The sequence below is a fragment of the Sceloporus undulatus genome, chromosome 3 (genome assembly GCF_019175285.1).
Source record: "Sceloporus undulatus isolate JIND9_A2432 ecotype Alabama chromosome 3, SceUnd_v1.1, whole genome shotgun sequence".
Taxonomy (NCBI): domain Eukaryota; kingdom Metazoa; phylum Chordata; class Lepidosauria; order Squamata; family Phrynosomatidae; genus Sceloporus; species Sceloporus undulatus.
This window is the reverse complement of record NC_056524.1, coordinates 210,526,715-210,540,065: the sequence shown is the minus strand read 5'-3', so window position 1 is coordinate 210,540,065 and position 13,351 is coordinate 210,526,715. Positions and strand designations below refer to the sequence as shown.

At 40.1% G+C, this 13,351-nt stretch overlaps 1 protein-coding gene across 1 annotated transcript in view; it reads right to left on the bottom strand.

Moving 5' to 3' along the window:
- SEMA4G (semaphorin 4G) overlaps nt 1-12,905 on the bottom strand; it is a 126,348-nt gene extending 113,443 nt beyond the window's left edge. The window contains exon 1 of the mRNA XM_042458498.1: nt 12,495-12,905. The gene's annotated coding sequence lies outside the window, so the exon portion shown is untranslated. The remainder of the gene's footprint in view (nt 1-12,494) is intronic.
- Nucleotides 12,906-13,351: the final 446 nt, after the last annotated feature.

Here is a 13,351-nt window from a genome sequence, read left to right as displayed (position 1 = left end):
ACTTTGTGCCATATTTAGTTATGTTTTCCAACCACTGGCAGTGGATTGATATTACCATGCTTTCTGATTCTACTTGCTATTTTCTCTGATCCAATTTTGTTAACTGTCCTTGATTCAACCCTGACCTATGGCAATCCTGTGGATGGGACATCTCCAAGATGTTCTATCTTCCACTGTTCTGCTTAGGTCCTGCAGATTCAAACCCATGACCTCACTGAATAAGTCTAGACATCTAACATGCTGTCTTCCTCTCTTTCTACTAACTTCTACATTTCCTAGCATTATTGTCATTTCTAATGAGTCAGACCTTCTAATGATGTGGCCAAAGTACAACAGCTTCAATTTTATCATCTTGGCTTCCAGGGAGAGTTCATGCTTGATCTGTTCTAGGACTCATATGGTTGTCCATGGTATCCTCAGCACTCTTTTCCAGCAACCCATCTCAAATGAGTTGATTTTCTTCTTATCCACTTTCTTCACTGTCAAGCTCTCACATCTGTACGTAGTGATGGGGAATACAATGGCTTGGATGATGCTAACTTTAAAGCTCTTACACTTTAAGATCTTGTCTAGTTCTTTCATAGCTGCCCTTCCCATTCCTAGTCTTCTGATTTCTTCACTGCAGTCTCCATTCTGATCAATATTTGATCTAAAGCACAGGGACTATTTGATTAGTTCAATTTTCTCATTATCTAGGCTGAATTTATGTTGATCCTCTATGTTCATTTTCTTTATGTTCAGCAGTAAGCCTGCCTTTCTTCTTTAACTCTCCTTAGTAATTGTTCCAAGTCTCTGTTATTTTCCACTAGTATAACAGTGTCATTTGCGTATCTTAGATTGCTAGTGTTCCTTCCTCCTATCTTCACTCTTCCTTCTTCTGAGTCTAAACGTGCTCTTTGCATGATATTTTCTGTATACACCTTGAACAAGTAGATGGAATGCAGCCTTGCCTGACCTCTTTGCTAATTGGGAACCAATCTGTTTCTCAATATTCTGTTCTAACAGTAACCTCTTGTCCTAAGTACAGATTCCTCATCAGGACTATCAAACGTAGTAGCATCCCATTTCTTTAAGAGCATTCCATAACTTTTGGTGATCTACACAGTCAAAGGCTTTTTTATTGTCTATAAAGCATACACTGGCTTTCTTCTGGAATTCTTTGATGCATTCCATCAATCATCATATGTTCACAATGTGGTCTTTCATGCCTCTTCCTTTACTGAAAGCCACTTGCTCTTCTGGAATTTCTCTCTTCATATATGATTGGAGTCTTTGCTGCAGTATTTTGAACATGATTTTGCTTCTGTGGGAAGTTAATGCTATTGCCCTATAACTGCTCTCCTTTTTTGTGGATGGAGATGTATATTGATTGTTTCCAATCTATTAGCCATTGTTTTATTTTCTATATTTGATGGGATATTTTAGTTAATAATTGAGTTGATTCTGTCTCTATGCATTGTAACAGTTCAACTGGAATATCATCTTTTTCTGCTGATTTATTCCTTCCAAATTCTATTAGTGCAGCTTCCAACTGACTCTCTAGAATGTGGGCTTCATGTTCATATGGTTCTTCAATCACAAAGTGCTCTTTTTATATAGCTCTTCTGTATATTGCTTCCATCATCTTATTATTTCTTTTTGATCATGTAGTATGTTCTTCTTCTGATTACAGAGCATCCCTATCCTTGGTTTGAACTTACATTTGAATTCCCGGATATGGTGATTCAATATATAAGTTAATTTATATGGACATTCTATGTATTGATTTTATGTATCAATGAATATTGCATCTAACCACAATATTCACCTAAATATGACACCAGATCACGGTCAATAGATCAGGTGTTACAGTACAATGGCAACTAATTTAATAATAATAATAAACTGTTTATTTATAGCCCGCTTTTCCTGGCAGATCAAAGCGGGTTACAACAAAGGTACTACACAATGTACAATTTACAAACAGTATCCATATAAAAAATACACAGCAATACAATTAAAATTATTAAAAACAGGATTTAAAAAATCACAAGATTAAAACCACAACAATAACTAGCTTAAAGTGCTGGTGCAACGGGGAGAGAGCAGATATCACAGCATCTGGGGGAAAGCCTGTTGGAAAAGGAAGGTTTTTAACTTCTTCCTAAACAGATCAAGGGAGGCAACCGAGCGGAGCTCACCAGGAAGAATTTGAACTATCCTATTTAAGCAGCCATTCACACCTTCATTCAGTTAAAGCAAAACAAAAAAACACTATTGGCAACCAGGTCGTAGCCTTAAAAAGAAGACAGCTAGCCAATTGTTTTCTAAAATCGGAGAGTTAGAAGAGACCACAAGGGCCATCCAGTCCAACCCCCTGCCATGCAGGAAATCTCAATCAAAGCATCCCCGACAGATGGCCATCCAGCCTCTGCTTAAAGACTTCCAAAGAAGGAGACTCCACCACACTCCGAGGGAGTGTGTTCCACTGTCGAACAGCCCTTACTTACATTAGTTCTTCCTAATGTTGAGGTGGAATCTCTTTTGCTATAGCTTGCATCCATTGTTCCAGGTCCTGTTCTCTGGGGCAGCAGAAAACAAGCTTGCTCCCTCCTCAATATGACATCCCTTCAAATATTTAAACAGGGCTATCATATCACCTCTTAACCTTATTTTCTCCAGGCTAAACACCCCCAGCTCCCTAAGTTGTTCCTTGTTCCAGTTTCTCAACATCCTTTCTGAATTGTGGCGCCCAGAACTGGATATAATATTCCAGGTGGGGCCTGACCAAAGGAGAATAGTGTGGCACTATTACTTCTCTTGATCTAGACACTATACTTTTATTGATGCAGCCTAAAATTGCATTGACCTTTTTAGCTGTATGGAAAGCATGCAAGCGAAAAAATGTCTTCACACAGAAACAAAGTCATGCCCATGTGGTAGACATAAAGGGGGAAACTGCTATCAAATATAAACAGAGCTTTTTGTGTTGTGCATTAGATGGACCAAAGGGAATATTCTCACAAGAGTTCTAATAGCTCCAGCTGCTGATTTGAAGGACAAGGACACCCACGAGGTTTATTTCATCAGCAAGTGTTTAATGAAGTAAGCATCTGGGGATGCTGTTTATTATGCTGTTTCATTTATCAGTTCCCTGAGTCATCCTAGCTTACATCATGTGGCAGCAAAGAAAGCCACATGTCTGTCAACAGCAGCATTACATAGTAACATCATGCTACAAAAGTCTAAAGATGAAACTAGTAAATTCTTACATGTATTCTGGGAAGCAAAAGCAGACATAATCCCCAACCGCTGCTGGGCATGAGGTAGGGAGAATCATCTTGTTTAATATAATAGCTGGTAATATTGGAAATTCTAGCAATTCCAAGGAGATTCTAGCCTGTTCTCAGTAGGGCTCTCTCAACAACTGGGGAAGAGATGGCAAAGAAGAGAATTATAGACCTTTGGAAACCCACTGGCTGACCTTGGGCAGGTCACACACTCTCAGCCTCAGAGGAAGACAAAGGCAAACCCCCTCTAAACAAATCTTGCCAAGAAAACCCCTTGGTTGGTTTACCTTATGGTCGCCATAAGTTAGAAACAACTTGAAGGCACACAACAACAACAACAAGAAAAACTCTAGAGAGGCAGAACACTGCCGAGAGGAAAATTCTTTTGTTTAATGAGTAAAATCACAAGTTAAGCTAGACCATTGGAGTAACATATTACAAGAAATACAGTTATCTGTTGCAAGTTACTGAGAGTGTAATGTAGGAATAACGAAGTTGCATTTCAGAAGCAAGAAAAAAGTAAAGTAACATCACTGGTATTAATTTTTGCCAGTCACTTTTAAAAGCTACTTTTTCAGGGCATTTTTAAGTAGTATTCTGACATATTTTTTCATTTTGTGTGCCATTCTTCTATATTTTTTCCCTTAAAAGCAACAAAAATAGCAAGCAATGCCAAGTTACTTCTTTAGCACTATACCTAACAACAGCATGGAATTATTCTTTCAGTGAATTACTTATAAAAAAGTAACTTTCTAGATTCTGAATTAGTTTTCCAAGTATTTGGTTCCTCTTTTGGAAACTGAATCCTAAGCGCATTCCAGACGGGCTCTATGGGGCGCTGTCGTTATGCGTGAGGGGCGGCGCTTCCTGACACACCTTGCCCCTCACCCGTAACGATTACGTCAAAATAGCGGCGCCGCATACAGTTGGGCGCCGCCATTTTGACATCATGGATGCACAGCGTCCGGACGCCGTGCACCGGAAGTGGTGCCATGAGTGCGTGCCTTGTGCATTGCGGCGCCTCTTCCTGTTTGGCTGTTGTGGTTCCCAGACGCAGCAATCGGCAGCGGCGCAAGACCGCCCGTTTTGTAACGTGCCCTAGAGAGCTATAGAAGGCAAAAAAGATAATTCAGTCCCACCATAAACAAAAATAAGAGGTAAGCATCCAGAAGAGTATCTGGACAGGGATGTTAAAAATAACAGAGATATAGTCACCCTGGCAATTTGCTACATGGGAAGAGCAAGCTTTTGTCTAATCAGTCTAATTACTCAAAAATGTTGACCCCTATAATAAAGTAGGAACAAAAACAAAAATCAAGGAGGAGGTGTCACAAGTTATGACACCTGTCATCCCAGGTAATTTTAAGTAGATGGTATGTGTGCAAATCTGCCAGCCTACACACGCACATAACAGTGATATACAATGCACCACAAAGGATCATTTTGCCTTTTTTTTGCAGGGGTATCACATTACAAGCTGGAGTATGCAATTGTGAAAACAAGATGAAGAGAAAACCAGCCCACATGTGAACACACTGAGTAACTCCCGAAGAGTCTGGCCACTACTCCTCTTCCTCCCTTCCCATCTCCACTCCCCCCACTACACACACATCTGCACAGCAGAAATTATTGGTCTTCATTGTTAGGCTTCAAAACAGCAAACATGAACAATTTTAAGAGCTATAAACCATTTCAACCCAGAAATTATATCTAACATCCTGGACTACATCACTTTAAATCGTGTTCTCTATTTCACAGATCAACAAGAGTGTTGCAAATATACAGCAACAGCTTAAAGATTACAACAGAGACAAATTCTTAACCTGCTTCCCAAGGGTCTGCTCTCGCTGCTGTTTATTTGCTCTGCATAACCTGTCCTGTGCTTAACTGTAAAAAAGATCTTTGGTCATTGGACAAAAAGATATACCAATAAAACATAGCTAGCCTATAATAAACAGCTCAAATCTCAACAACTGCACGCAAAGTGGCAGGGTGACCAGTATATGGCACATTACTGTACAGCCAGTCCTCCAGATCCACAGATTTTTTATCCACAGATTCACGTATCCACAGTTTGAAAAATATTTTAAAAATGCATAAATTCCAAAAAAGCCAACCTTATTTATTTATTATTAGAGTACTTATACCCCGCCCTTCAGCCCTAAAGGCTCTCAGAGCAGCTTACAATTATTATTTTTAATTAGACAATGCCCTGCCCTCAGGTTTATAATCTAAGAAGACACGACACAAAAGGAGAAGGGAATGGTGGTGGGGACGGGGATCAGGTCCAGCAGTTCTCTCTCTCTGAGGCCTGGACCCAGGTAGATGGGCTGGAGGGAGGGTTCTTCTTCTTAGTTCAGGCCAGGCCTGATGGAGCTGGCAGACCTCATTCTCCCTCTGAGATCTGATGACAAGATGACAAAGGGAGGGTACATCTGCTTACAAAACCTTAATGTTACCATTTATATAAGGGGTGCCATTTTACTGTGCCATTCTATTTAATGGGACTTGAGCATCCGTAGATTTGTTATCCATGGGGCTTCCTGGAAATAAACCCCATCAAATACCAAGGGCTTACTATACAACCTATACATAACTACCCAGAGGTGAGTCTCATTGAGTTCGGTGCTGCTTTCCTCCACGTAAGTGGCTGGCTGGACATGTACAGTATTATCGAGAAACAGTTGATCCCTAATTTGAGAGTAACTTGCACAGCTACAGTGTGGCAATTCTATCAGTTTATATTTTTAGATGAACTCTCAAAATCTTCCCTAAAGCAAAACAGAGACAGTTATATACAGCAGCAATTGTGGTGTACAGAAGATAATTATTAGTAAATAGTAACAGTGCCTTATACACAGGAACTGTTGGAGCATAAACACAACCACAAATGCATATCTTTGCCAATAAAGCAGGGAAAACCCTCTAATGGAAAAATAATCTTACTTCCTCAAACATAGTACAACTTAGTGTAAACCAAAGATAATGAAGAAGTTTCAAATGGCAATGCCTGAACAACAGCATTTCTGGAAACTAAACCCATTCTTTCACTACATCTCAATGCTACCCCAACACTGATGTACACAACCACAATTTTTAAAGGATCTTTTAAAATTGGTTCTTGGTCCATGTCAACTATCAAAGACACAGAAGTATATTATGTTATATTCCTCACTAGGTGCCCCACTCCACATACACATGCATACGCAAAGAGAGGAATCATCAGTTACAATCTGACACCCTTCTCACAATGCCAACACTTATTCCAACATATGAGAAGCCATCAGAAATACCGTAGGTAAATCATACTCAGCAGAATACTATTTTCAGGTTAATGGTTCACCATGCGTACATGGTGCATCTGAACCAGGCAACAGAGAGCAAAGTGAAAGTAAAGAGTAACTCTGGATGCTAAGATGAGAAAGCACATATAAGCCAAAGGAATCAAAACAGAAGCAGCTGTGATTTGGTCAGTAGAATGCCAAAATCCATATTAGAATAATAACTGTATTTTGTTGTTGCTGTCTCTCTTCAAGTCATTTCTTGACTTATTTTTTTTTGGGGGGGGGGGGGGGTGTTCTGGGGTTGAGATTGTGGGACTTGCCCAAAGTCACTTAGGGGGTTTCAAGGCTGAGTGGAGAATCGATCCCTGATCTCCAGAATCATTGTTCAGTGCTCAAATCACTACATCATGCTGGCTCTCAATAACTATATTAGGTCAACCGAAAGAACATAAAAATACGTGCAAGCTTTTGAGATCTCCAGATCACTCCATCAGATTGCAATGAGCAAGGGGTGGAGGTAGAGAATCTGATTTGACATTAATCTCAAGATTATTCGGCCCCATTAGGTGGGGCGAAATATCTACAAGCACACAAAAGTCATAAACAAGTGCAGGAGAAAAGAACAAAAGCAGCAAGAAAGCAGGAAACACATTACCAGCTTACTAAATCTATTGGTTTTGGGAATTAAGGCCTGGCACAGACTGCCGGAAAGCAGCAGTCTGGGGCCGATTTTAGGGCTCAGGAATGTGGAGCAATCACATGGTCCCGAGCCCTACCGCACGGTGGCAGCCATCATGGCAAAGCCCTGTCTACATGGGGGCCGCCATGATGACGCAAGTGCAGCGCAGCACCCGCACATCATGGCGCCATGTTTGCATCATCAACGTGCGACAGGGCGTTAATGGCACACTCGAGGTGTCTGCTGCACACAGCAAAAAAATCTGCTTTTAGTGGGTTCTTTTTGGTGCAAAGAGAGGCAGCACAGTTTGACTGCTGTGGTGTCCCTCAGCAGCAAAAATGGGCAGCTCCAGCCTGTCCTTTCAGGGCAGTCTGTCGAGCCCCTATGTTTATAAAATGTTTCTGGGCCAGAGAGGAAATAGTCTGAATGTGCCTCTAGCAGTGCTCCAAGTAGAGTTGTCATCTGAGATTATGGTGTTTTTCATGTTTTGAATTGTTGTATTTTATTAGCTTACTGTCCCAACTGCTGCTCATTGCAACCATGAACTTTTGCAAGGATCTTAAAAGGAAAAATGCAGAACTTTGAAAAGTTAACTTCTTGACTACCAGAATCTTCCACCAGTCATGCTGTTTGGGGAATCCTGAGAATTAAAGGTTTTTAAAAAGTAACTTTCCCAAGCTCTGGGAAAAAAATATATTAACCACAAAACTAACTATCCAATCCACAGCTGATTCAAAACATAGAAGGCCTATTAAATTCCATTAACTGCACTACAGAGCTGATGTTTTTTCTCCATATGGCTGATCTGGAAGCAAAGGCCCAAAATTCACAGGCCAAAAGAAGTGGTTCCAACTTCTATCTAAACACCAAACATTTAAAAACTGATCTCTCATTTTCCTATTTTTTGGTACATACATATTATTAAGACATACTTTCTCCAAAAAAATCCAAAATTGATGTATACTTCTACTTCATACTAAGAAAAGTAACTAATTTTCAAAATGTGCAAAATAATTCTGCTTTCATAAAATGTGTACAAATATCTCTCAGTCCTTTGTACATTTGTTTACTGATTTCTCTCTTATTAAAATGTTTACTTTATCAATTTCTGCTCATTCAAATGTCTTCAATATCAATTCTTCTGTTTATTATCTCCATACACTGCCACATCTGGGCATATAACAGCCTTTCTGCCATGATCCTATACTGTAATATATTTTCATGCCATTTCTTTACTTGGTCATCCATCAACCCCAGAAGAAGAAAGCCAAGCCAAGCTGCTGATATAGTGGGAACTCTGCAGGTGGTGACTCTGGTTCCAAGAACTGATTCTTCCTTTCACCAGCTCTTTACAAAGGTCCTACACTCCTGCTTCTTTCAGCTTTAGTTCTTCTTGCATGGCCAGTGTATTCTGTATGTGCGTATGTGCCTTTAAGCTGCTTATTGACTTAGATGACCCACGAATTTCACAGGGTTTTCTCAAGCAAGGAATACTCAGAGGTTGCTTTGCCAGTTCCTTCCTCTGAAACTCTGGCTAAAGCCCTGGACAGCTACTGCCAGTCAGTATAGTCTGGTATACTGTAGACTTTATGAGTATGTTGTAAAGACAACATTGAGCTATATGTATGACTCAGGATACTGCAGTTTCCTGTGGTGGGTAGTTTCCTGCTCATGCTGAATGAGAAATCCAACAAACAATACCTATAGATCTTGTTTACAATGAGCTGTTCAAATTATACACTTCACCTCCCCTGAAGCTTGGAGGCCATCTGCACTGGATCAAGAACAGGATGTGAAGACCATTGCAGGTACACTGGACTAAAGTACCTGTCCACAGGAACGTGAACATGGTCTTGAAAGCTTATCTCATTTTTCTGGGACCGTATGAAAGTTCTGATGGTTTTGTAGGATGTGTAAATTTGAACAACACAGTACATTTGAATGAGCAGAAATCTTTACGTGCGGCAAATAGCCAAGCTTTTTCAACAGTCATATTTGGCTTCAAAAGTGTCAAATGGGTCAAATCCTTCCAGAAGGCCTGGATGTTACTTAAAACCACAATAACAGAAGCTTGGCTAGAATGCATACCACATGTCACTACAGGAACCACAAAGTCCAAGAGGTCACCACTATGGCTAACAAGCATTGTCAAAGTAGGAATTAGAGGGAAAAGAGGCTTCCACCTCTGCCTAAATGTGCATAACAAGAAAGGATAAACTTGAACAAGGAAAAAAGAACCGACAATGATAGAAACACACAACAGTAACATCTGGATCAACAATAATTCTTCAAACACACCAGAAACAGAAAACCAACTGAGGAAGCACTTGAATTGTTGGATAAATACTTGTCAATGTAATATCAATTTTTTAAAAGAAATTGTGGTGGAATGTAGAGATCCAGAAAATAGTAGTTAGCTTAATATATGTTCAAAATAAACTGATGGAAAGCACTAGTAAAGAAAATATTATCAAGCACATAGAAAAAGTCTTGCTGAAAATGGATCAACATAACTTCCATTCATATAAGTCCTTCCTCGCTAACGTTATATAATTATTTGACAATGTCAACAACAAGTGTATGACTAGAGGCAAACTTGTAGACACTGGATGCATTTGCACTGAAGAATGACACCACTTTAACTGCCCTGTCTCAGTACTAAGGAATTCGGGGAAATGTAGTTTTGTGAGACATTTAGCCTTCTCTGTCAGAGAGTTCTGCTGCCACAACAAACTATAGTTCCCAGAATTCCACAGCACTGAACCAGGGCAGTTACAGTGGTATTAAACTGGATTATTTCTCCAGTGTGGATGCAGCCACTGTTTACCTGAACTTTCAAAAGGCTTTTGACAAATCTCTTACCAATCAACTATATTTACTCGTATGTGCATCAATCTCATATGCAAGTTGTGGGAAGGTTTTGGGGCCAAATTATGGGTTTTGATATGAACTGTGGATAGATCAAAGGTAACATTTAGGGGCATGTACCTAAGAATGACATAGGGACATGTTGACACAGGTTTTTTGGGTTGATTTTTGACTAAAATTTCTCAGTTTATACACAAATATATACGGTAAGTGAGAGCCAGCATGGCATAGAGCAGGGGTAGGCAACCTGAGCGGGCCGGATGCGGCCCGACGAGGCCTTGGGACCGCCCCAGCCCGGTCCGTGCCGCGATTGGCCGCGGGGCCTTTGGGGGGCAATTGTCTAAGAAGCCTCAGAACATGCATTTATTTAACATTTTTTTAAAAATCGGCAATTTTTTTCGCGTGTCCTCCGTTTTTTAAAAAAGTGTCTTCCATTGAAAATTTTGTCCTACATTGTCCTGATTTATTTATATCTTAATTTTTTAAAAATTATTTAATTATTTATTTTTTGGCTTCGGCCCCCCAACTGTCTGAGGGACAGCAACCCGGCCCCCGGCTCAAAAAGGTTGCCTACCCCTGGCATAGAGGTTCGAGTGATAGACTACAACTCTGGAGACCAGGTATGATTCCAAGCTTGGCCAAGAAACCTACTGGGTGACCTTGGGCATGTTACATGTTCTCAGCCTCTCTTTCCTCTCTTTCTTTTACCCTCTAACTTTCCTAGCATTATTGTTTTTTCTAGGGATCTGTGCCTTCTCATTATATGGCCAAAGTATAATAGTCTCAACTTGAGACTTAGCTTTCAAGGAGAGCTCTGGTCTGATCTGTTCAAGAACCCATTTGTTTGTCTTCTTGGCTATCCACAGTATCCTAAGTACTCTTCTCCAGCACCACCTTTCGAATGAGTTGATTTACTTTCTGTCTACTTCATTCATTGTACAGCTTTCACAGCTATACATGGTAATTGGGAATACAATGGCCTGGACAATTCTGACTTTAGTGATCAGTTGTATGTCTTTGCTTTTCAGTATCTTGTCCAGTTTCTTTATAGCTGCCCTTCCCATTCCTAGTAAAATATACTAGTATTTTACTAGTATATTTTACTATTCTTACAAAATACCCTGGAATAAGTAATCAGGAAAATTTTGCTTTCCAGATCCTAGTGTGTGTAGTAGTTTAATCTTTAGAGCTATAACAAGAGATGTCTTGCAATGATGGCAAACGTTTTAGATACTGAGTGCCCAAACTACAACCCAAAACCTACTTATTTATCGCAAAGTGCCATGTCCTTCTGACTTTCTAGTAACAAACTCTGGCGAACGCTGTGCTGAGGTGATGGCACTTGTGCCCGCAGAGAGAGCTCTGAGTGTCACTTCTGGCACTCGTGTCATAAGTTCGCCATCACTGCAAGGATGCTACAGAATACAGAAGTACAATTCACACATATGCTACTGCTCAAAATAGATTACTACATTTATTTCTTGAAAGAAACATGTACATGAAACAAAAAAGATTCTTTAGATACCTTGAAAAATAAAACGTTTTACTTGGCATGCCCTTTTGTGGACTAGACCCAACCTCTCTTATTCCAAATAAACCTTGTTAGTGTTTAAAGCACCACAAGACTCTTTCTTGTTTAGTCTCAAGAGGCTAACATGGGTACCCACCCCCTAAAAAATGTATGAAATAGTAAGACTGCAATGTACTCAGACACTGTATGTCCAAGGTTAGTTTAGTCTTGTCCAATGATACTGGAAGAGATCCACCCTGAGTTTTGCAGGGAGATCCATGACTGATCACTCAATGCTTTCTCCCCTCTTTAAATATAAATGCCCATGTTCTCCCTTTTATCCCTCCAGGGTAAAAGCAGCTTTGGGAATGTGTTATATATAAGGGAACTGTGGAAGTTAAAAACTGATCTCATCACCACTGATATGATCAAATTCAGTCTTCCAAGCAAAATGAAAATGAAGGGCGATCCAACCATAGATGCTACATGTAATTTTGCCCCAAGAGTGGGTATTGTCAGCAGAAGAGTAAGATGGGCTTTAAGCTAGGAAAGCAGCATCTTGAGTAGAGAACAATGCTTAAACAAGGGTATCAGTACCATGAGCTCTAAGATAGCACAAACAAATATTCTTAGCTCAGATCCAAAGACAACCCCCCCCCCAACCATCTTTTAACAGCCTGACCAAAAATAGCATTTCACTGGAAATCAGCTTTAAAATGCACTGTGAATGACTAGTATGACAGAGTGTGACGAATAGTATTAGCTGAGGCGCTCACACAGCAAAACCACTTGGGTAGAGAGCTTGTTAAAAAGATGGCTATTTTGATGAAAATTGATATCCCCTTAATTTGTCTGTTAACAAGCAGTTAAGATCTTAACCTTACCTCCTCAACTAGCAGTCATTGGTCTTCCAGGACAAGCGTGGACAGAAAGTAGACATGAATCTAACTGGTAGATTTCTGGATGATCTGCAGTATATCAGCAAGGATTTCTGGCTCGCAACAGGTTAACAAGAAAATCCCCTTTTCTGACTAAATCAGACTGCTGAAATTAAGAAAATATGAAAGGACTGTGAGCTAGGTTTTGGTGCTATTAACAAATTCCCAGTGTCAATTTGTAGAGGCACCCTGGTCTTTAGTTGTGTCTCGTGTGCTTAGCCTTTAATTTGCACCTACCTCTTTCAGATTCTAGTTAAACAAACACAAAGTAGATCTGACTAGGCTAAAGACTGCCCATCCCTGCTGTAGGCTGACTCTTGATTTGTTTTCCTCAGAACTTTACCTAGATTTTTCTTCTCCCTGTTAAGACTCATAAATCTCTCTGCTGTTATGCTTGATAAGGACTTCCCTTGTCTGACTGCATTTATCCTCTGAACTGTGAATGTAATCTGACATGGTAAGCATTTTTTGGTTTGTTTCTGCCATGTTATGATACATCGATACATGTTTATTAAAAGAGAGAGACATACAAACACCTTAGGCTGAACAAAGTGATTCATAGTGCTCACACTGAAGAGTCTGTGTTTAACAAAGCTTCAAGAAGGGGTGGGGAACGTATGACCGTCCAGATGCTGCCAGACTACAATTCCCATGAGATCCAGCCAGCAACATCTGAAAGGGGCTGAAATTGAACAAAACATCTGGAGGGCTAAACATTCCCCCTCTTCCCTAGAAAAATGGAAAATGAAATTAACATTTCTTGGTACTGGGCATGTAGCTTAGCTATCTAGGCTCATACAGGA